The sequence below is a fragment of the Ambystoma mexicanum genome, chromosome 1q (genome assembly GCF_040938575.1).
Source record: "Ambystoma mexicanum isolate Mex_15411 chromosome 1q, UKY_AmexF1_1, whole genome shotgun sequence".
Taxonomy (NCBI): domain Eukaryota; kingdom Metazoa; phylum Chordata; class Amphibia; order Caudata; family Ambystomatidae; genus Ambystoma; species Ambystoma mexicanum.
In genome coordinates, this window is record NC_090922.1 from 539368789 (window position 1) to 539394064 (window position 25276).

Here is a 25276-nt window from a genome sequence, read left to right on the forward strand (position 1 = left end):
CCAATACCTCCTCCAACTCCTGAAGCGCCTCCCGTGGACAACGGCCAAGTTCCGCCGCCTCCTGGGAATCTCGCTCAGTGCCACCTGTAGGCAGGGACTCCCCGGGCCCGCCTTGGGAATCCACAGAATCTACTGTAGGAGGTGAGTGTTGAATATTTGTTGAGTGTTTTTTGGAGAGACATCTGAGGGAGACTCGATGGGGGCACGGTGGCTTCTCAGGCGCCGACCCTCTCCCTCCTCGTTGAGGTTATTAACATCGCAGGATGTTTTTTCATGGGGTTTTTTACCGTGATTTTTTTTTTCATCTAATTTTTGGTACAATTATTTTTGGGGGGTACTCCCCTAACCCCCATTTTCTAAAAAATTCGATGTTTTTTCCCCAAAAAATTTGTGGTAAAAAACGCCGCGACAAACCATCCCGCAATGAAAGGACGTCGTACCGCTGGTGCAGGGCTCCGGCTCAGAAGCCCCTCCTTTCGCAAAAAGAAAAAAGAAAGTGGAAGAAATTCTGCAGGGCTTGTCGCAGGCTCAGCAGATCACTTTCTTCCCCGCTTTCCGCTGCGAATATTTCAAAATCATATTTAGAGCACGCGGTTCCAACACCAGGTTTTTTTAGCCATTCTTTCGTTGAGAGACTCAATTCAGTTTTGTTTTCTTAATTTGTCCTTTACTCCATAAGGCTAAGTCACCAAAGACTCCAGGGACATCTACAAATTCTCCAGGTGCAGCATGCATTTGTTTTTTCATTTGTCTAGGAGGTCTGGATGATTTCCAGCTGCTGGTGTGTTTAGAATTCTATAAGGACTGGCAGCATTCGTCGTTGTTATTTTCCTTTAACAGCGAGAATGTTTCCTTATGATGATGGATTGGCAGGATTGCAGACCTAATTCGACTCTGATGGCAACCACTGGCAGGCTCTTTGGCAATCTCAAAGTTGTCTTCCAAAACATTCCCTGAAGGGCATTGCAGTATTTCCACAAGAGATTTAAGCTAGCTTCTCCGCCATAGTTGGAACTACCTTCTGTTTATAAAAGTTTAGAAGCAGTAATAGTGCAGATTTTCCATATATCGCGTGCAATATGGAGCCCTGCGATGCCAGCATTTTGGCTTTTTGTTTTAATTCAGTTAGCCCCATTTTTTCTTCTATTGATTTATTGAATTTGATACCAAGGTAATAAATGGCATTTGAAGTTGTTCAAAGCCTATTCTCCACCTGACGTTCATTCCTTTTATCACCAGATTATGCCCAAATTATTTTTATTTTTGATTATTTATCACCAAATCATTGCTGGACATATAGTTTTGTAATGCGTCAAGCAGACACTGTAGTCCAATCTGAGTTTGATCCATTAGGACTAAGTCATCAGAGTAGATCATAGATGAAATCGGATGATTGTTGATCTTTGGGGGAAATGTTCTTTTATTTAATAAAACTTTTGTAAATCTTCCAGGTATAAGTTGAACAAGGTTGCTGCCATCGGGCAACCTTGTTTGACTCCACTTTCAATGTTAATTACTCATGACAGTTCACCTTCATGGTTTAGCCTGACCCACATAGTCTTGTTTGTATGGAATACTTGGATATCTTGTAGCAAGTCTACAGGGCAGTCCCATGCTCGTAACTCTGCCCATAATTTCAATCTATTTACACTATCGAAGGCTTGTCTTAGGTTGATGAAAGCCAGTAATAGATTGGTTTTATTCTTTGTCAACTCCAATTTAGCTATGTTCAAAAGAAAGAGATTAAGGTCAGTACCTACAACTTTTGTAAACCCTGTCTGCCTAGGGACCAAAAGTTTGGCTGTCGTTGCCCATTTAGTTAACATTGTCTGTAAATTGAACCCAAAATATTTCCCAATCACATCCAACAAGGCTGTTGGTCGATAAGTAGCCGGATCATCTCTTTGTTCTTTCTTAACAATCAGGACAACAATGGTTGAAGTCCAAGAATCGGGTAGCTTGCTGAGAACTAAGATGGAACTATAGAGAGCTGCTAAGAACCTAGTCCAATGTTCTGGTGCTGCTTTGAGCTTTGATACCTGTCTCGGCTATATTAAAGTTCCAAATGACATGCGAGTCGTTGTTACGCAGCGGATCGATGTAGTTCTTGGCCCACTGTTCTTCTAATACACTGCTACTCTTAACATTCTTGTTGGTATAGGGTATTGTGATTGAGGAGTACCCAGGTGTCCGTGGTATTTGTCTTACATGTCACTTTCAACATAATTTCTCCTTGTTCTTCATCCCGCTGTGTTTGAAAGCTATTCAGACAATTCTTGTAGCGTTGTTTTCTTTGTTGGAGTATGTTTGCGGCACATTCTTGAGGTTTCGAGTAATTAAAAAAAAAATTGTAGGTCGGCTCGAAGACTTTTACGGTGTTCAGCCACCGCTGCACTGTAAAGATGTTTAGGTTTCAGGAGCGGTTGTCTAAATCCTGTCCTTGTAGCTTGCGAGGAGGGGACCATACGAGAGCGCATTGATGTTGACTTCGCACAGTTCAAGGTATTTAGCAGTTATCGATGTGATGTCGTCCTTAGTGATTTTTAGCCGATTGCCTCTTTGGTTTATCTTTATTGTCTCTAGCTTATGTACTGTTGCCTCTTCTCTTTTTGTCATCCAAGCTAAACGCAGTTGGTGAGCGCTGCTTTTTTGCGGCACAATAGGGAAGCGATCTATAAGATACAGGACATTTTACCATATCCATATATAATTGATAGTGGAAGACCGAGTGGAATTACTCCAGGTTTTTCCCCCTGGTGTATTGCCAAGTGTTTGCCCATTTAGCATATATAGGTTGATAGAACTCATTAATTGCAACCACTTTTGGCTCCCGCTATTTAGTGCAGGAGAATCATACTGTGATACCTTGAAGGGATATCCATCTTTGTCCAAACATTTTATATTTAGGTCTCCACAAATTAGCATATGTGTTTTGCTTAGATCACAATAGGAATCGTCTATGATGTTGGCCACTGTTTGCAGAAAGATGGTGGTAGATATCTTTGCCGGATTCCAATAGAGGTTTAACAGTATAATTGTTCCCAAATTGCAAATGTTGAAATATGGTCCACTGGACAAATGGATTAGGGTTGCCGGATTTGACCACTTTAATGTTTGGATTATGTTTGACTAATGTTATTAACCCTGTGTAGGGTCTACCTTTTTTAATGCCTTTTTTCACAGGGTTTATAAGGGTCAAGTAGCCGTCACAAACTGGTAGACTTTGGAGCCTTGTTTCCTGAAGACAAATAAAGGTGGCTCCATTGAGGTTCAGTGTAGAATTATTTAAATCCTTGTCTGTTCCAGGACAATAAATATGTATTTACAAGAGATGTGGCAGTTTCTTGCTAATGATTTTTTGGCTTTGTCAGGGCTCTCGAAAGCCAACACCAGTCAGAAATATTTTCTAAATTGTCAGGATGGTTAAGAGGATTTGTTCCGAGGGTAGAGTGCTCAGAGTTACTGGAAACGTGAACTCTCTAAGACACATTCGAATGGATTGCGTCCGCCAACGTATTCTTCATCTTTGACATGTAATGTCCAGCTTCGGCTGCTTCGGAAAACATTTTCGGCAGAGGGCGCCCTGCATCGATGGCATCAAGTCGATGTGCCTCAAAGGCCTCCGTCGAGGGTGACGTCATCCGATGTTATAAGTAGCACGCACTGCCCTCGTTGGCCTCCGTTCCATTTTTCCGCAAACGTGTTTGCGTCATGAAACTCGGTGCACCTCCTACTTCTGAAGTATTTGATAATATCTTTTCGACAATGTCTTCGTTTTCTACCGCGACGACTCCTCGTTTTGGGTTCAAGAAATGTAATGAGTGCGGTTCCAAGATGTTGATTACGGATCTGCATTGGGTCTGTCTGTGGAGCCTAGGCGAGGACCACGAGACGGATACTTGCTCCAAATGTCAATCCATGACAGGGAAGGCCGTGCAGGAACGAAAGGGGAAGCTTCATGTAGGAAAAGTGTCCAAGCCCCGTAAATGCAGACTGGCTGGGCTTTCGACCAAGTGGAGGGGCGACTCTCCCTCTCGGAAGAAGGCCAAGCGCTCACAGACTCGTAGTGGTTCCCAGCACTCTACATCCTCGTCAAAGCATTCGAAGCGAAGGCACCGCCGGTCGCCTTCCTCGTTGTCTTCGTCAGGCAGTACCCCCGAGAGGGTGACATGCCCGTCCAAAACATTGACACCGGCAGAGTGGGAAGAGTGGGAAGCTTTCCATATGGAGATGCTTAAGATCTTTGAGAGGCAGGGCTCTGTCCGCACCTTCTGTGGAAGCAGGAAACCAGCGGTCTCTGCCGGATACTTGAGTGCCCTCGAGCCCGGGTACACAGCGTGAGCCCTCGAGTCAAGGAGTCGAAGGATCACTCGAGACGGAGTGAGAGGTCAAGGTCACAGACGCCATCGAGATCTCAAAAGCCTTCGAATCCCTCAAAGCGATCGACGGTGCCCATTGGGTCTTCGACGCCTGTCAAGCCTTCGGCGCCGTTGTCAATGCCGAAATTGCGTCCTAGTTTACCAGCTCAGTCTGCAGGAACTGTTGACCCTCCAAGGAAGGCTTTGGCTAAATCCAAGTCGCCGCCTTCGACCCATTCAAAGCCTCTGGGCTCCATACCAGAGAAAAGTTATGTCGCTCTTCCTAAAAAGGATATTTTTAGGAACCTCACTTCTATTTTTGAAGAGGAGGAACATTTGCAGGAGTAGGATGTCCCTTTTGGGCTCCAGTATGGGACTCCTAATGTGCCGGAATGCCTAATTTCAGAGCAGAGGAGGATGCAGGACCTGTGTGACACTTTGCATAACGCAAGTGGTATTGATACCTCTCCTGAGCTGGAGTTCGGCAAGCCAGAAACTGGGTGCCGTTGTTAGGCAACCTAGCCTTTTCGTCCTATCGGACAACCGTGGAGGGTAGATCTTTTTGCTACTCCTCCTCTTTTGGAAGGGCGAGAGGAATGGCCAGTCAAAGGAGCCAACCAAAGTTCCCTTGTGGTGGACGAGGTAGAGGTGCCAAGTCAGCTTCTGCAGCAGCCTCTTTACCATTGGCCTCTGCAACAGCCGCTTCAATACTGCTCTGAGGACTTCAGTCACAGTTCTCCAGTGGGGGGGGGGCAGACTGTCTCAGCATCTAGAAGAATGGCGAGACATTACTTAAGATGCTTGGGCTCTGGAAATAATAGCCCACGGCTACTGCCTAACCTTTATAAATAAAAGCCTCAGACAAATCCACCGGGGAAACACTCTTTGAGGATTCTGGATCCACTCCTTGTGCAGGAGATTTGATCCCTGCTAGAGAACGGCGCTATAGAACCAGTGCTTGTAGCGGAGAGGAACAAGGGTTGGTATTTCCTCATATTTTTTTTATTCCCAAGAAAGACTGGGCACTGAGACCCATCTTGGACTTGAGAGATTTGAACAAATTCCTCAGGAAAGACAAATTCAAGATGGTCACTGTTTCTCAGATCCTTCAGGCCCTCCAACTTCAGGATTGGTTGGTGTCATTGGACCTTCAGGATGCCTATTTTCATGTGCCAATCCATCTCAAACACAGGAAATACATGAGGTTCGCCATTGCCGGCTCGCACTCAGTTACGAGTCCTGCCATTCTTGTTGACCTCCGCCCTGAGGGTGTTCACCAAACCGATGATGGTGGCAGCGAACCTCAGGGCAGGGGCTGGGGGGGTATTCACATTTACCCCTACCTGGACGATTGGCATTGATTAGGGCACTTTCCCCCGAACAATCCTTGGATCATCTCAACGTTACCTGCCACTCATCACAGACTGGGCTTCTCCCTCAATTTCAAGAAGTCCCATACAACACCTTCCCAACAGCTTCAGTACATCAGGGCTGTGTTAGACACTTCCTTGGGAAAGTGCTTGCCACCCAAGGTGAGGGTTCAAGACATTCACCAGATGGTAACAAAATTCCAGAATGCCCCGAATCTTCCGGCCTTCAAATTCTTGAGGTTTCTCGGCCTCATGGCATCCTGCATTTTCCTGGTGCCAGAGGCCCACCTGAGAATGAGATCCCTTCAATGGCTCTCTGATCGCAATGGTCCCAGTTCTCGGGCCAGATGTCGGACCGGCTCCGGATTCCGGCCAGAGTCTCGAAAAATCTTTTGTGGTGGCCCTGCGAGAGAAATGTTCTGAAGGGTGAACACTTTTAGTAACCATGACCGGAGATCACTGTAGTGACGGGCGCCTCACTCACAGGGTGGAGAGCTCACGCCCACAATTTGACTGTCAGAGGTCGTTGGTCTCCATCAGAGTCCAAGCTACACGTCAATCTTTTGGAGCTGAGGGCGATCAGACAAAGCACTGAAGGCTTTTCTGCCATTTTGTACGTGGGAAAGAATGTCCTGATAATGACGGACAATACAGTGGCCATGCACTACCTCAACAAGAGGGGAGGCGTAAGGGTCACTACCACTGTGCAGAGAGGCAATGCAAGAAGCAATCCCCCTATCAGCGGTTCACCGGGCCGGGGAGGAGAACATGGCTGTGGAGGCTCTGAGCAGGCAGAGTACAGTCTCCGAGTGGGAACTATTTCAGGAAGTCCTTCAAGAGAGCTTTGCCGTTTGGGGAACCCCTCAAGTGGATCTGTTTGCGACCGGTATCAACCAGAAGGGTGAGCTCTACTGCTCAAGGGAATTTCCTATGATGCGTTTCCTCCAGTCCCCGTGATTCCTCAAGTAATCAGGAAGTTTGGGAACTGCATGATCCTCATTTCCCCGGATTGGGCCAGGAGAACGTGGTACCTGGACCTTCTGGACTTGTCCATCTGTCCTCCGATACGTCTACCACAAAGGGAGAATCTTCTCCCGCGAGACGAAGGTTGGGGTTCTCCATCCAGGGGTCAACACTCTCAACCATCACGCTTGGTTTCTTATAGTTTGAGGTACAAGGATTGGGAACTCCCAGATGACGTAACGAAGGTGTTGCTTTCAACCAGAAGGCCAGCAACAAAGTCTCTGTACCACTGCGGTTGTAATACGTTTTGTTACTGGTGCAGAGACAGGAAAGTTGATCCTTTTCAGTGTACAACACCGGATGTTCTATCCTTTCTGCTTTCGTTAGCACACAAAGGTGTTCAGGTTGGTATCAATAAGGGTTACCTGGCAGCGTTTTCAATTTTTAAGCGCTCATCCGAGGAATGTTCTTCAACATTTCAGGTTCCGGGGTGGGACCTCAACCTGGTTTTAAAATTCCTGATGGGTGCTCATTTTGAACCCTTGCACTCATGTCCACTGAGGTTGTTTACCTTTAAGACAATCCTGTTGGTTGCTCTCACATCTGCAAGAAGAGTAAGCGAGTTGCAAGTGCTTTCTTCCAAGCCACCCTTTACTATATTCCATAAGTGCAGGGTTGTATTGAGGATGAAGCCCTCCTTCTTGCCTAAGGTTATTTCGGACTTTCACCTAAGGCAGAAAATTGTGCTACCAGCATTCTATCCTCCTCTGCATCCTAGTAAGGAAGAGGAAGGCTACATGAGTTGGACCCTAGAAGAGCGCTAAGTTTTTATGTTTCCAGGATGTCCAAATTGGGAGTGGACAAACAATTCTTTGTAGGGTATACAGGGCACAGGCTAGGACAAGCTGTTTCTAAACAGACCTTGTCTAGGTGGATCATCCTCACCATTTCTGAATGCTACAGACTGGCAGGCAAGGACCCTCATGAGGGATTGTGTGCTCATTCCACCAAAGGCATGGCCACTTCGACTGCCCTGCAGAGAGGTGTCCCTATTAAGAACATGGTCATCTATACACATGTTTAAAGCATTACTCGCTGGATACTTCCCACACTCAGGATGTTGCTTTTGGTAAGGCAGTCCTTTATTCTGCCCTATGAAAATTCTGCATGTCTAAATTCTTCACCCTCCTCCTATCGTGGATACTGCTTTGGGAGTCTGTCAACGATGAGGAATGCGTTGGAGGACACAATGCATTCGAAGAACAAGTTACTTACCCCCTGGTAACGTTCTTTCGACTGGATGTTTCTCAAACGTATTCCTCATCGCACTCCCACTCTACCCCTCTTTTGAATTCCCAATGCTATTGCAGCTTTCGTTCCAACAAGGCTGAGAACTGTCCTGCCCGTATTTATGGGCGCTACTGATACACAAGGAGGGGAAAACAGGACGGAGGCCAACGGGCGCGTGCGGGCTACTTATAACATCTGATGTCCCTTGACGGAGCCCTTAGAGGGACATCGACTTGACGCAGGGAGACCTCTGACGAAAATTCCATGTCAAAGATGAGGAATATGTTGGAGCAACATCCAGTGGAAAGAACGTTACCAGGGTAAGTAACTTGTTCATCTTCATTGGTGGTGGCTTTTGTGAGGTCTGTGCAGTGCGTTTCCTGATGGATTCTTTACTTCGCTGGGTTAGAACCTTGAGATCATTGTTGTTTCCGGTATGTCTAGCAGAAATGTGCTCTCGTAGCTGATAGGTAAAATTGCGGAATTAGCTTTTAATAGTGTTTCTTTTATCATGTCGGATTTCACATGGTAATCACCCAGTCAGTTCTCGCCTCCTCAACATATTCCACAATTGCAATGTCATTTGAGCTGACTGTTCGCAGTGTAGGAACACAATGGAGAAGGTGCATTACATGTTGTCTGTTTAAGTTGACTTAGTTTCTGGGTGTCAGTATGTTTTCCAGGACGATCTTCTCGATTCTCTTGTCTGGACCAGCCGATTTTGTATCAGGTCAGCGCTGTGTACTAGGTGTTACGTTTGACCGTAAGCAGGGACCCTTGATGTTTAGATCACATGAGCCAATTTCTTTATCGTCATTTGAATGTGTTGGACTCATTTGGGAACTTGAATGCAGAGTGCACCATTTTTGCGACTGTGTTAGGAAGGCTACCTCACTATCCAATTGATGAATCTTCCTATTTTCGGTCTTTAACAATTTTGTTGTTGCGACAATCTGTGGTGATTGTTCCTTGGTCTGTCTCTCTTCACTTCCACGCAAGACAAACGTCCTTTCTTGAAAGTCACTGCCTTCATCGTCAAGATATGACAAATCGTCTATTAAGTCATGGGCCTCTAGTTTTATCTGTTCACCAGGATCAACGGTGCAGTCAACACTTGTTAATTCATGGCGTTTTATGAAAGTTGTTTGAGCAGCACCTGCCCACTCTCCTTGCAAACTCTATGCCCAATTTTGTGCGCTCCTTAGCTTTGTTTTGATTTGGAGGCCGCCTGTACTGTTAAACGAAGGGGCAGCGTCGTCGGATTTCTTAAGAATGCGCGGAAGCCATTTGATTTGCTTTTAAGGCCATATTTAAGGTTCTTCGTTTTCTTCTTTGTGGCTACACGCCCAGAATATTTTTACTGAGCTGCAGCCTCAGTTACATTGGGATGATTATATTTCCTGACTATGTCAAATACATGCGTCCTGTGGTAATCCACAATCTTGCCGCTCATCTGTCACAAAGGTAGTGTTACATGTGATTGGTTCGTCTCTGTTGGACGTCGCTGTTATGGTGCGTGTGGCCTGAGCCTGGAGCACAGTTTGGTGTGTTTTTAATGATTCTCTCCTGACTTCAGAGACTGCCGACTCAGGATGGCCATTCACAGTGACAGTCCTGAGCTTTAATGACTCCAAATTGTTTGCGTTTGTGGCTGAGTGTTTGGGCCTTAGATGGTCCTTATTGTAGTCATTTGATTGCTGTTTGTTGTAATTTCTCGCAGATTTATGTAGCTGGAAGGAGGCAAAGCCCAAACCGTCTTTATCACCTGATCTGTAATCGGTTGGTCGCTCAGATAAGGCTTTTCTCATCCATTTAATGGAATCAAGCAGCGCCAACATCATTAAGGTCTTCTCTGATTGGTCACCGCTAGCTCGATCGCATAAGCGGGTTTGCCACATGGCAGGGGTTTCAGCCTCATTATCGAGACTTGTATCTTGCAGGTAAACGCTTCCAGATACAGCAGTTTTTAATGCATCATGGCCAATAATGTTGCATTATCCTTAATGTTTTCATTAATTGACTTGTAGAGTTTTGTGAAAGGCGCCAATGAAATGGTTAACGCTGCTATGCCATTATTGTGTATTTGTATCCCTGCAGCTGTTGACAGTTTGGATTTCTCTTTATTTACGCTTGATTACAAGGCCTACTTGATGCAGATGAGTTAGTTGAATTGATTAATTCAGTTGAGGGCACAGGACTGTAGGAGGGACTCTCCAGAGCCACTCCCTGCAAGTTAGCTGGCTGAGTATTTGACCTAGGTAAATAAAATGTGTTGATTTGTGGTATAATAACTCAGGCAGATTACAAGTTCATTCTTTAGGGCCGGACCCAGTGGGAGCTCTATATGAAATGCTACCATGTGGGGAGCACTTTGTCTGTCACAATTATGCTCCTCCAGCTGCAATTGACGAGATATGTTATGTACACTGTCGCTGGTTTTCTCCTTTGAGTCGCTAGAGCGGCATTCAGACGACGGTCTGAGTGTGTCCAAGTCACGCTTTGAGTTCCAATTAAGGGCATTGTGCTCTTCAATTTCCTCTGCTAGGGATTTTTCATTAATGACGTGTTGCAAAGGTTGTCGCTGTTCACCGCATTCATGGGAGTTGACATCTGGCCCGACCAAGCAACGGGCGAGATTGCCATCAATATAGTGTCTTCATAATGTACATTGGTTGACGGGGCAGCCTCATGGCGGCTCACTCTTCACAATGTTTACACTGAGTTTAGACTTCACAGTCTCTGTGCCTTTTCTCAGTGCACTTGGAGACATTGATCTAGGCTGGCCCCTGGGGTCAAGTCTGCTAAGGTCACGTGGTAGTGGCGCACCCGCAACTTCCCTGCATGATCTTAGGGGGGCAGTTGACAACTGAGTTGGCAACAAGTGGGGAAATGATTTGCCATCAACATTAGAGTTTCTGCGTTGCAGGTCCCAACGGCGACGGCTGGCAAGGTTCGAAGCATGCTCAGTGGGGGTGGGGAGGTGTGGGGGAAGGCATTGCTCGTCAAATTGCCTTTTGTGTGTATGGATACTTTGTTAATCGAGGTTGGGGCCATCGGTGCATGCAGATGACAACACCCTCTTTTCATGCCGGAGTTCAGGCTCGATTTGCTCCGCCTCAAGCAGCACGGCATCAGTAATGTCAAGGGTTCTGTGGTGAAACTTTGGACGCATGTGTTGTTGAAGTGAAATTATTGCAATGTTTGTTGATTCAGTAACCTCACTCACCTCTTCTAGAGCTCCGGGCACACAGCTGAATCCACCAAAGAGACATTGTTTTTACCTGGTGCGAGGCCCTGAGTACACAAAGATGTGTACCCTGCCATCCCCTCAAAGTCACTCAGGCCACTTAGGCAAACAGACCCTCTGCGGGAGAGACTGAACTGCCGCTGGACTCACACGCCGGCCCTATGCGCCCCCTGCTGGTGGTATAGGCAAAATCAGGGTTTTCCATAACCCCGGCATCTGTCCATTCACAACCATAGCCAAGACATTCCCATAACTCCTTCCCCTTTTCCCCCAGAAAAGTGTAGAATGAGACCTGGTAGTTTGTTGGCATCAAAAGGCCGCAGAATTTATTCCACAATAACAAAAAACCACACTGCACACATTTGTGGAAAAATTGTTCGCAAGATGCGGCGACTGCTCCGTGTTCCCAGAACCTGCTTCCCCCTTTCTTTCCTGAGAGTCCATAAGTAGGCCCAACTCTCCCCACCTTGTTGTCCGACCCTCACCTGCCCATACAGGTGTCCCTGAGCGGGGAGAGTGCCGTTTCCTTTGGGGGAAGCTGAGCCGTAATTGTTCCTCCCCGACGCCCCTGCCGCTTAGGCTCCCAAGGGGCGCTGGGTCCAAGAAGGGCGAAGACCCTTCCTGCTTTCCCCTGGCTCCTCCGGAGTCTGTCTCCTGTGTTTGTCTGGCCAAACACCGCCACGCCACAAATGGGTTTCCGCCCACCGTGGCTCCCCCCTTTGCTCCTTTCCTTACATTTCTAAGATTTTTGTACAGATATTCCATAAAAACAAGTCCATGCCTAACGGTGATAAATGTACACCATCCTTCAAAAAATATTCTGGCGATTTCAAATTAATTAGGCCATGCCTGACTTGCCCAAAACCCCTGCCCCTGCAGAATTTCGCCATTGCACAATTAAGCTTGCGCCTGGATTTCTCCACAGCCGCGTGGTTATCCGCACCCCTCCATTCCATTCTAGGGGTGATTTCAGACCAAATCACCTGTGTTTCCCCTAACTGCCCCGCCAGCTCCTGTAACGCGTACATCATCTCCGCATGAGAGCCCCTCTCCCTAAGCTAGTTAAGTCATTACCCCCCAGGTGAATGATCAGTATTTCAGGCTTACTTCTGCTGGCTAGGAGTTTGCCTCCCTGTAGCTGAGCCCATTTCATGCCAGGCACCCCGTGCCACCCAATTCTGAAATCGTCTGCCGTCTGCTTTTCTTGCTCCACTGTCCAGTAAGCCCCTGCCCTAGACACAAAGGAGTGTCCTACTACCCAAACCGATATCCTCTTCTTCCGGGCTGGCACTAAGGAGGAAAAGAAGAAGGCATGTCACCCTTACATTTTTTAGGCCTAATGTATCTCTTAAAGCAACCAGATTTCCATCTGCCAATCTGCTTGATTGCGACCTCCCCCATTCCCATGGCCGCTGCCGATGTCGCGGCCCCGATCCGGAATGAATGTGTCCCAAAAACTCAGTTTCCCCAATTCTTTCTAGTGCCAATTCCATCACCCTCCTGAATTGAAAGCGACTTAGCGAGGAACCGTCTTCATGAATAAGAAAAGGTGCTTCGTACCCCGAGGCAGGTCTCACCCTGAGGAACCCTGCTACAGCCGTGACTGGGCAGACTGTACTCCCTGCAATGGGTTGCAGGGAGACTGTACATCCTTTCCCTTTTTGATCTGTCTTTGACCTCTTTAACCATAGCGTTACCTGTCCCTCTGAACATTGTACGTCCCGAATCTGCAGGTACCCTGCGCCTTTCGCTTTTTTATTCTCAGGGATCAGTTCGCTTACCCTGAAAGCCCCAAAAAATGCTAATGAGAATGCTGCTCTGAACAGCTCAACTTCAAAATCATCATGACAGATTTCAACTAAACTGGCCACGACCCTCTGTAATTTGACATAATCAATGGGTCGCCTTGCATCTGTTTTGGGTTTTGCCTGCCTGGCCCAACCTCTCATGGCCATACAGATATAGTATTCTTTTGTGAGATCGGGCAACCCTTGCAATTTAGAGAAGTGAGCGATGGCTGCCAAGTGATGTGCCATCCATGACCTGGTTTTTCCTCCTTGCCATCCCCATCCCACAAAGGCCCTTACTGGCCTATCTTCACTGTTTACTCCCAGTTCCTGTTTGAATTTTAGGTACCGATCCCAGCACACCAGATACCTTTTGTTTGTGCCTGGTGACAGCGCCGTCTGAATCGGGGAACTCAGATTACCCCAATCATGTCCCACCACTTTGGATTGAATGGCGCCATCCCTTTTTCTGCTTCCGGGCAACACTCTCGAAATTTCTCCCACTGTAAACGAGAGAGAGCATCAACTGCTGTGTTCTGCACCCCTGGGATATGCCTGGCTCTTACTTCAATGTTCCATTTCAGCATGCATTTGTTGAGCTCTCTCAGTAACCTCAGAACCCTAGAAGTTCCGGCAGATCGCTGATTAATTATCTGGACCACCGCTAAGTTGTCCGACCACAACATGACTTTCCTGTCCATCAACTGTTCCCCCCATAGCTTAAATGCCACCACAATGGGGAAGAGCTTTAACAGTGTAATATCTCTGGTGACCCCCGCGCCATGCCACTCTTCTGGCCATGCTGCGCCGCACCACTGGCTATCCAGGATTGCCCCAGATGAATCTGTAAATAACTTGCGCCTCTCCTCATCGTTGCTCAAGGTTCTCCATACACGGACCCCGTTAAAACTGTCCAGAAAATCGTCCCACATAGCCAAGTCCTCCCTCACTTCAGCCCCCAACCTGACATGTTGCCCTGCATGTTTTAGGCCCACCATTTTCAGCTCAATACTCCTCGCGAAGGTTTTACCCACTGGGATAACTTTGGCTGCAAAATAAAGATTACCCGCCATGACTTGTAGCTCTTTCAGAGTAGCCTTCCTCTTTGACCTTAATTCCTTGATGCATGCCTTCAGTTTGGTGACTTTGTCCTGTGGTAGCCTACACAGACCCCTCCACAGAGTCAATTTCAATCCCCAGAAAGGTTAAGCAAGTCACCGGGCCCACAGTTTTCCCTTCAGCTAGTGGCACCCCATTGCTCCCATCAGGTTTTGAAACACTTGCATGATCTCCTGGCATCCTGCTGTTCCTTTTTTCCCCAATGAATAAAAAATCGTCCAGGTAGTGCAGGACTGTCCCTGAATCGCATTCCTGTTTTACTGTGAACTCCAGGAATGTGCTAAATGCTTCAAAGTAAGCACATGAAATGGCACACCCCATAGGCAGACATTTGTCAAAATAATACCTACCCTGAACCTTAAAACCTAACAAGTGCTGGCTTTCTTCATGTATGGGTAACAACCTGAAATCTGATTTCCCCATGAGGGCACCTTTCCCCGCTGTCCTGACCAATTCTACCGCATCATCCAGGGAGGCATAGTGCACCCTGCATATCTCCTCCCCAATTCCATCGTTCACTGAACCACCCTCTGGAAATGACAAGTGATGTATTAGGCGGTACTGACCCTTCTCCTTTTTCGGTACCAGCCCCAGCGGTGATATTACCAATTTGGGTAGAGGGGGATGTTTAAAGGGGCCCGCCACCCGGCCCAAGTCCACCTCCTTGGATACTTTCCGTAATACAACCTCTGGCATTGCTAAAGCTGACTTCAGGTTCTTTACCTCATCCCCCACCAACCATTCTGCACATGGGATCTTGAACCCCCACCTGAAGCCCTCCCATAACAACTTTGCATCTTCAATGTTATGATACGCATTCAACCATGGAGTCATCGCTTGCAATTTAACCGGGGTGGGTAGCCCACCTTTAATCAATTCATTACACATCTTGTTTTGGGCCGCTCTTGACGGCATGCCATCGACTTTATTCACTCTTGCTTTTGCCCTTGGGGCTGCCCTTGCGTCTGCCCTCTCCACTTGAAGAGCCATGCTCCTTGTTGCTATTTCCTTTTGGATGTTTGAATCTGCAAGTTTTGCCAAATGGACAACCTTCCTCTGAGTTGACCCTCCAGCACTCAGCCTGCTCCCCCTGGTAGCTGGTCCTATTGTTCCAGGAGGAGTGCCCGCGAAAGGACGCCCTTCCACGCTTAGAGTAGCCACCTCTGCCCCTCCATACCTGAGTTTTCTCAACTGCTGGCTTCTCCCCCCCCTTCATTTGAGAGTACTAGTTTGTCTACCACACCCCCAACATCCATTTCATCCCAAGCTAAGGCTGGCCACACTTGCATTTTTAACCAAAATGCCCTATCATACTTAAGCCAGCCTTCGCCTCCCTTCCTTAAATAAATATCCTGAATGTAATGACAGTATGCTAGCATAGCCGAAGCATCCTGGTGGTGTTTTTCAATCATTATAGAAGTATAAATCAAAAAGGCTTTTAACCAATTATGAATGGACGCCTCAGTTTTGGGTGTCTCCTTCTCCCTCTTCTCCTTCTCCTTTTCAGATAAATCTTTTAACCCGTTACCCAGAGGTTCCATGCCCACCAATTCCAGGATCTCCACAAATTCTTTCCTCCAAACCCACTCCTTTACTGACATTGGTATGTGCCATGACAGGGAGTTCACCGATACCCTGACTGGTGCAACACCAGGCATAGTTCTCCCATACTGTGTCATGATACCCCCTATTCCCCCTTGACCAATGGCGCTAGTCTGAGGTACCCCCATGCTAGCTACTCCCTGGCCCCACCATGCTGCTGGCTGTGTTGCACCGCCTGCTGCTGTGTCCCCCAGATTTCCCGTGCCGGTCCCTACCACTGGGATCCCAGCACTGGTAGGTAATGGAGGTTGATCTAGGGGGCCCGGAATTGTGGAGGGATTTGCCATGACCCCATTACCCGTACTTTGACCCATTGCTTGTTGGCTCCCCCCATTTAACATGGGCGCATTCGGCCAACCTACCGGCCATTGTAAACCTGCACCTGGCAACACACACACCGGGAAGCCGCCCCCCATTTGACCACTCCCCGTGACCCCCATCGCCGGGACAGGCGTTGCTTCCTTCTGTTGTATTACATTTTCCCCATTGCCCACTTGATTGAATGCATTAACATTCCCACTCAACATTGTGCCATTGACCCCCTTCCCCCAGGCTTGCATACATTGTAACACCATACCTTTCACCACCTCCATGCAAGGTGGTCCATTCTCCATCATCGCCGCCGGTCTGATTTCAGGGGTGCTGGGTGCCACCTGGGGCGTGGAGGCCGGCATATTCGCAGGTACCGGTACGGTTTCAACCTCGTGCGCCTGCCCTTTGCTTCTGGATGGTGCAGCCTTCCCCTTTCTGCTGCTCGCAGCTTGCTCTCTGCTTGCCTTAGCCCTCTGAGTCATAACCCTCTTTCTCTTCCTTGTAGGTTCCTCCTCCTCTTCAAGCAATCTTTCTTCCTCCTGCTCCTGTAGCTCTTCATCCTCAGCGAACATCAATGGGGATTCTGGCCTGTTGCTGGTGCTGGGACGATTCCCTCTTGGCTGGTTCACCAGGGTTTGCATCCAGTCGCTGCCATGTTTAGCCACGACCACTTTGGCCACGGCAAGGAACGCCTCCATGTCCATGCTTGCCTTATCTTCCCCTTTGCAGCGAGCTCCCTGTCCTGAGCAGACTTGTAGTCCTTAACGTTATGCTAAAGCCTTGGCTGTACCACGTGTAACCTCGCGCCTGCCCAATGCTGCTCACAAGCTCTGCTGCACCTCCAGGAAGTCTGCGAAAAGTTTTTAGTGCTGCTCCGGGAAGCGCTGTGTGAAGCTGCCCCCCTTGAAGTCTTTTGCAGCTTGCCACACTGCACTTGCACTGTGCCCCTTAAAGCTGCCCCCACAAGTCTTCAGCAGCTGATCGTGTTGATCGTGCTGATCGTGCACTGTGCCTCGTTGTCACATCCAAACCTTTTCTGTCCGTGTGCCCAGCTGTTTTAGCCGAGCGTTGTTGATCCCCGGCCGTTGTCCCCAATGCTGATCCCCTTACTGCCGTTAAGCCCACTCCTTAGCTCGATAGGTACAGCCGACACAGCGCCTGCTACAAGCTGTGCCCGCGCTGTAATGCATCGCCGTCGGATGCTTCCGGATGGGCGCGGGGTAACTCTCGCGTCTCCGGCTCCCGCTGCCACTTCCGCACTTGCCTGCGGGTTCTTCGGGCTCCTCCAGCTGGGTGAGTGGCCCCGCTCCTTCTCAGCACCGCCCGGCGCCGCGAAGGGATGCTCGTCGCTGCTGCCGCTCGTGTGGCTGAACGAAGTCCCGATCCCGATGCCGCATCAACCACGAAGTCCTCCGGCGAAGTCCTGAGGCAGCAGAAGTCCAAAACGAAACCTTCCGTAGCCCACGAGCGGGGGTCCACAGCTGCAGCCGGATGCTGCCTTCTGTGTGAGCCCCCGCTCTCTATAAAGGGGGAAACCCCTCCCCTTTTCTTTTGTTTGCCCTTTCGCGGGCTTTCCACCGTAGTTGCCGTGCTTCTGGTTAGCAGGCTTTTCCTCGCTTTGGCGCTCTCCTTTTCGCGGGCTTCTGCCCGTTTTGCCGCCTTGTCCCTGCACCTCCCCCTCATTTGCCAAAGGGAAGGGGGGAGGGCGAGGGATTCCCCCGAGGACACTGCCCGAGTTATCGGGGGTGCCTCCTCCGTTTTGCTGGGCTTTGTCGTCGGCCCTTGCAAAAGGTCTCTTAAAGTGGCAGCAGAAGCAAAAGCTGCAGCAGACAGAATCCACACACAACCAGCTTCAAGTAGGACTGAGAGACTGGACTCTCGCCGGACTCACGCGCATCACTTTTATTACCTCCTTGGTTGATTTAAGCCATTGAATGCATTTTAAGAACATATGGTGACTATATATATATATGTGTGTTTATTATTGAGTGTTGTGCGATATTATCGGTTCCATGTAATTTCATCGCGGGCTGTTTTTTCATAGGGTTTTTAGCGCGGTTTATTATTTTTTTAAAAACCATCGACATTTTTTTTGGGGGGGGTTTCCCCCGCCAACCCCTCCCCCCTGCCATTTTCTAAAAAAATGGATGTTTTTTTAAAAAAAAAAATCCCGCGACGAAAGGATGTTTTACCAATATTATCACCTGCATGTTTCATTTTTGTGTGTTTAAGGCCCAGGATAAATGCTGCATTTGTATACATTTCTGTCAAAATTGAATTATTGTGTGCTTCACTGTGTGGACTCGTTATGGACCTCTGACCCCACTCGCACTCTCCTGAGAATAGCCTTAACCGCTCTTCACATATAACTTGATTGGGTTTTGGCTAACCTCTGTGTTCCCCTGTTCACTATAACTAGGGCTGCCTCCTAAAATCTGTCCACGAAGCCAGATTCTAGAAATTCATCTTAAAACATGTTAACTATGCATCACAGAACAAGTGTGTTTTGATTGCCCACTCCCTCGCTCAAATGAATACATTCTCTGGACAACCGTTCCTCTTATGTAATAGAAATAGCTTTAATGTGCTTTGCAAATTTAATCGAACCCAAGTACCCCCTGCTGCTCCTTCAAGTCTTTGGAACTCATGGGTGAGCTGGGCGGGAAAGCATGCCAGGAATACCAGCATTTCGTCCGGACCGGCTCACTCTGAGTCTGCCGGTAGGGGCAGTGAACTACTGGCAGGCCTGACCTGTCGGAAGTTCATACCCCTAATGGCAGAGAATTGCCCCCATCACCGGCACTGGTACCGGTACTAGCGGTGCCAGTGATGGGGGGGGGGGGGCAAACCATTCCATGGAGTCCTTTTGGACTCCAAGGAATGGGAACTTACCACTGTTGCTGTCACCTGTAATATCCTGGTAACACCGGGATATTGGGCACTGTTAGCGCTAATTCAAGTTTTCCGGTACCAGCGAGTTACCGGCACATTCATAATGAGGGCCTTTGTCTTTGAGAAGACATCACTCATCCGGTTTTGATTGTAGGCAGGCCCAGTCATTCACTGTTGTCCCTCTTCCATGTCCATCAATAATTTGTACAGCGATTTACTGGGGCAGTGCCCCTTTTCAATTTCAATGAAAGAAAAGGGAATATTGTTACGTTACAGCAGACCAAAGGACATGGAGGCAGTCTCTAGACGCTGGAACGGTGAGACCGGGCATCAATGGGGAGTCAGCGCAGAACTCGTAGTCAAGGGGAGAGAGTGTGGGATTGACAGATTCGGGCCACGCACAGTGGCGGGTTCTTGCACAGGCCAAAGGCAGGTGGGATAGGAGTAGGTGTGTATGATCCAAGAGGGAATGGGGAGGGTTGCCCTGCATTAAGTGGCGATCGAGGGAGGGAGGAATTTAAGGCTGTGAGTGAGGGGGTGGCTGGGAGGAAACTACACAGGCCTGATCTATGAGCCTGATCTGAGCTCTAGAGCCATATTAAAGGGAAACAAAGGGAGAACAAAACAGTGAAAGAAAGAGGGGCCACATTCGAGGAAACTGATTCAGTTAATGGTGATCACGGTGCGAGTCGTGGGCAGCATTTGGCAGAGCAAGATTTGATAAGACATATAAAGAAAAAAAGAGAAGGGCTTCGGAAGCCTTCGGTGGAAGTACTTGGATGCACAGAAACTGTGTAAGGGGACATACATCATTCAAGGGATTCAGTATTGCATTCCATTCTGTAATGGAGACACCCACCTTTTCTTGAATGGTGGCATTTCCTCGAGTTCTACTACTTGCATCGGAAGGTCAGATATGGGGACGATTTTTTTTAAATGCGAAACTGATAATCTATGTACAGGTGCTTTTCAAGCAAAAAGCTTCACTAAAGGCGAAAAGGACCTATATGGTTAAGCTTTAATATCGAGCTTTAATAATATGCATTTTATTCTCTCTCGTTCCTTTGTATGGTGATGCTGCCTCATGTAAATATCACAAAACCTCAAGAAAATTCAGACCATAATGAGGTTTTTCAATTTTTTTTAAAAGGGTGAGCCTTTGAAATCCCTCACTGCGGTCTATATTTTCTTGAAGCTTTTTTCATTTCAGCCGGGTCCAATCTCTCATGATGTAAAAAATCATTGTTAAAATGTGGTTGAAACTTCATTATTTAATGTATATACTGTGGCTATTTTTTTACCTACAGACAAGCACACATGAACAGTGATCTCTATCTTTCACAATGTTAATTACAATTGTTGCTCATTTAATGAGCTACGAAATAGATGTAACATGAGTGAGATTTGTGTTAATCACATAACACTGATCATCTGTTTCTTTCATAGATGGCACAAAGAAACACTCCCAGGCTCAGAAACGGCCTATTGCCGTGCATTTCGCCTAAAAACCACCATTCTCACTAACGCAGGTGTCTCTACACCCCAGGTAGGTATATTCATCAGATTCCACCCTACTGTCTGTTCTTTCTTATGCTAGGTGTGAAGACCTAAAGGCAGTTTGGCTTCTCTAATTGAATTCCCTCAGGGACTGCCTAACTCCCTCTACACTATCCAGGTATTAGTCTTCTAAAGGGTTTACTGGGATGTGCTGTACGGACACTCTGGCTGATTTGGTCACTTTCCCTTTTCACCCACTTAGTCCTGATGGGCTTTCCTCACTACTCTCCTCCTACCAACTCCACCCACCTTACTGTCTTCCTCTCCTGTCCTCCTCGGTCCCTTCAGTACCTCCCATTCCTTCTGATCCTTGACTTCACCCTTTGAGGTTAGTACTTCTACATCCACACTACAACCCCCTCCCCCACACTACAGCCCCCATTCACACTACATCTCCCTCCTCCACACTACAAATCCATTATCACTACTACTACAACTCCAATCACCTCCTACTCTGCCACCCTCCTTTTATTCGGTCCAAAACACTTTACCTTCACTTCTTGCCCTACCTCCCCTAACCAAATTCGCTACTTTTTTACACACACTCACACCCGGGTACCACACCTACTAGCCAATACCTCACCGTCTCAAAAGATCACCTCCACACTCTGCTGTTCTTTCCTCCTCCTCTGACCTCATCCGTACATCCTACTACTTTGTACCCTTCTTTTTATGCTCCCAATCTTGTTTCCATTGTTCCACTTTCCCAACAAAGATGTTAAATAATGGACTTTGCTCTGGCCCCTTTCCTCACTGTGCAATTGCAATGGCGGGCTGGACAGGGTAATATACATCTTCTTGTTTAAGGGGCGGTCTTACTCCAGGTCCCCCTCGGGTAAAGAGTTTATGGGGAGGTTGTTGGCCCTTTGTTCAGTCCCTGGTGGTCTAGAGTGTTTTGCCCGCAGCCCAAGGCTGTTTGTACTGGTTGCCGTGGATTGCAGCGGGGGCTGTCTGCCCCCTTTGTACGCAGAGCTCTTCTCCCATGGCCTTTTGCTCCTCCCTCCTTATTCTCTGTGTCAGTCACTGGATGATTGGCTGTGTGTCGTTCATACTTGGCTGGGTTTCTGTCTTAGGCTGCCTCACGTAGTTAGCAGGCTTTGTGACTGGTCTCTCGTTGCTTGTTCTTCCTGTTTCCTTGGCCCTGTACGTTGTTCCTAGGAGAGAGAAAACGATTCTGGCAAGCATTTTTTGTTTGCAATGCATAGCGTGAGACCAGCTTGTGCTGCACCAAAGCATACTGGCACTGGGGGGTGGGGGAGGGACAAGAACTGCAACCCTCTGAACTGCCCATAATCCTCTGGGGAAGGACTGGCTCTGGAATTCTCCCTGGTAGGCCTTCACTTCTTGACATGGCCAGGGTACTGGCCTTGTCGTACACCTCCTGCCTTTCCTCTGATAACTCCTCCTGAACCTGTTTGCTGACTGACTACTCTCCCCACACGGGTAAAGGCTCTCTTGACCTATGAACCTCCTTGAGGCATTGTTCGGAGAGCGGGAAATATGTGCCGTGTAAGGTGGCCCAGACTGGCATATAGGGCAATAGGCCCATGGCCGAACCGAAAACACAAAATGCTGGTGTGGGCCAATTTCTTTGCCAATTTGGGCCATTTTGATGAGTTAATTCACTCTCCAGCTAGTAGTTTTGACCAGTGTTGCTGAATACATATTTTTTAAAATGCACAATTTGCATCACACTTCATTAAAAACTCCCCCTTGGTTTATATTCAAACCGTGCCACAAAAAGAATGAATAGCTATTTGCAACTGTGGGCCACTTTTTCATTGGTCCCTGAGACAATTGTATGGTCCAGTTCGACCCTGTATGACATGTTGAGGTAATTCGGGCATGACAATCATTGGCATAGTCGCTTTTGTTGTTGCACTGAAACATGAGGGGTGCTTGGGGGTATAGATCTATGTCTTGTGACGAATCCCATGGTTTTGCCACTGTTCCCATGGGGGGGGGGTTCGCTTCCCATGAGGCCAGGGGGGTGAGGCTGCTACTTGATAGTCCCCCCTGGGTGTGGTACTCAGCGGGTGGATCTCATGGGGAGGGAAAAGCTCCATGGGACCAGTGATGACTATCCTGGGAGAACGTGGTATATACAATCCCCATCTCTGTACCCTCTTTCCTCTCAGCCCTCTCAGGCTCTCCTCACATCTATGTACTTCTGTAGTGTGGAGGACCCCACCCATATAGGCCATACTGCGACGAGGAAGATTTAGGCCTATGCAGATGGAGTTGACAAGAACAGTGAGATGACGAAGAGCTGGTCCGGAGGTAATACATGATATTCATCCAGGGCCTAAGCTAAACATAAAAAGGGAAGTAGGACTATGCTTTCTGACAGATCCTCCCTGGAGGAACAGAGAGCCAGCTGGAGGCTCTCTGCCGAGAACAGAAAGGGCTGCCAGAGCCTCGCTGTTGGAATGGATTTCTAAACTCTGGTCTGTTGGACAGATGTTTTGGAGGCCACCCTTGTAAGATGAACAGGGGATACTTCTGGGAAGATAGCCAGACCAATTCACAGTAGCTTGGAGAGCAGTTAAGGCTAAATCTCCGGAGTAGTGAGCGTAATCGGGGGGCGAGGGGTCTCCAATAAGCACACAAGTAAGACAGCACTATACGAAAATATAATATTTATTATACTCCCAATAACATATACAGATAATGAAACGTTATAGCAATACACCACACAAGCAAAATACTTTGTAAAATATATACTGTTACAATCGTCAATGCAGTTAATAATCCCCCAATACCTGTAAGCGAAAAAGCGAAAAAGGGTCAATAACTCATTCTTCAGAGATGGCAACCCTAACTTTAAAAGTCCAGCTTTAAGATGTATGGGGCATTGTGCTAAATGTTCAATGCACGTGTAATTGCGCGCAGTCATGCGTAAAGATCTCAAAAGACTTCCTAAGATGCAAGAAAAAATTAGGGGGGTTTATGAAGGGGTGAAACGGGTTCCAAGAGTCAATATAGGATCTGCTACCATGAACAACGCTGTTCCTGACTTTCGGAGGGCTTTAGGGAGCGAATACTACCCAGGCCAGAGGAAGGTCAGCATTAACCTTCTGTGCGTATAAGCGATTGGATGAACAAAGGGCCACTGGTAAATGACTTCACTACTCACTGCCCTTAGTTCGGTTATTGCCCGGATTTGGCAGGTCTGGGGCTGGTTGTCAGAGGTACAATTTCCCACCCTCTGTTCGGTTTCCAGATGCACAGGCGCTGCAGGTGTGGAAACAGGTCTGGTATGGGACAGGAGTTGCTTCTCTCGACTCGAATGAAGAACAAAGAGAAAACTGATACAGCAGGCCTCAGAGCACTGGAAGGAACACATGAAATTTGTCAGGAGTGTGCCTCGTTGCATCCGCTGGGGTTCCCCAAAGTCTTGTGTCGAAACGGCGATGCGCCTGCACGGAAAACCAAGGATTCAGCAGGACAGCCCACTGGATGCCACAGAGACACTTCCGAACAAGCTTACTTGCAGGGTTACCAGGAGGCGTCTAGAGTGAATGGTCCCACCACGTCACGGGTTCAAAACACCTTTTGAGATCATGTGCAAAGCAGGGATGGAACGGGACAATGACTGGATTTGGATGCCAGCCCTCTTCAGTGCGTCTCACGGTAGTCCTTTGTTCTTCTCTGCTCTTAAGGATGCTTGGTTCCTTCATCAGGTTAGTTTGGAATCTATTGCTGATCTGCTGGAATGAATGCACGAGACCCCTCCTCATTTCCAGTCCGGCGAGTGCTTGCGCCCGGCCCACCAATGGGAAAATCTGCCCCATGCATGTACATCAGCAGTGGTCCAATCAGGGACCACTGAGGTTCACGTGCACACCAGACACCCTGGCACCAGTGGTGTGGAATGAGACCAGACACGTGACCTGCAGTTGCACGCAAAATGTGCTTCCTATATGGACAAATGAGGAGGTGCTGCCCCTGGAAGGGGAGTGCGACAGTTAAAGGACAGAATGGCCAAAGGGACGGACAAAAGACCTCGTGGCACGGCCATGTTGGACACTAGCATGTCATGGGCCAGACGCGGTAACACGGTATGGCTCGGTAAAAGGTTACACGAATATAAGAAATTGCAACTGCTGCCACCAGTCTGTTCCAAGGCACATTGTACAACCACCAAAACCTCCTTGGAGGGTGTCTACGGCCAGAAAACACTATGGCCCCATTGCACGATACTGTAAGGTACTATACGCAATGATAAACTGTTACCAAGATTGATAGTCATGAAAACGTGCGGTTGGAGTTGAGGTCAATGCAGGAAAACTTGACTCGCAACAGAGTGCACGCCTTGTCACTAATTCTTAACCATTATGTTCCAGGAGTTCCGGGCTCAAAAGGCTGCAGCACCAGGGCCATCATGCCTTACAATGGAGAGCCACAAACATGGCTTTCCCCCTCCCCTTATCAAGGGTAAGATCTGTGCTATGGAGGGAGTTGTTTCCAGTCACCTGCAAGAGAAATTAAGTGCGAAGAATACAAGTACCAGAATCCTTAGAGGCACTGTAGTCAATGAACCTGCTACACCTGAAAAGGAAATGAAGACATGCCTGAAAAGGTAAAGAAACACAGCCGCCCTGTAGATTGATGGAGTCATGAAAACGTGCGTTTAGAGAAGTCAATGCAGGAAAACTTGACTGGCAACAGAGTGTGCACCTTGTCAATAATTCTTAACCATTATGTTACCAACAAGGGCAACAAAGTCAAAAGACTAAGACAAACAAGGGTTCTCAGTACTGACAGCCTGAAGGATTT

General features: G+C 47.9%; 1 protein-coding gene across 1 annotated transcript in view; it reads left to right on the forward strand.

Moving 5' to 3' along the window:
- PRR19 (proline rich 19) overlaps positions 1-25276 on the forward strand; it is a 374021-nt gene that overhangs the window by 130863 nt on the left and 217882 nt on the right. Inside the window, exon 2 of the mRNA XM_069640960.1 lies at positions 20387-20486. The gene's annotated coding sequence lies outside the window, so the exon portion shown is untranslated. The remainder of the gene's footprint in view (positions 1-20386; positions 20487-25276) is intronic.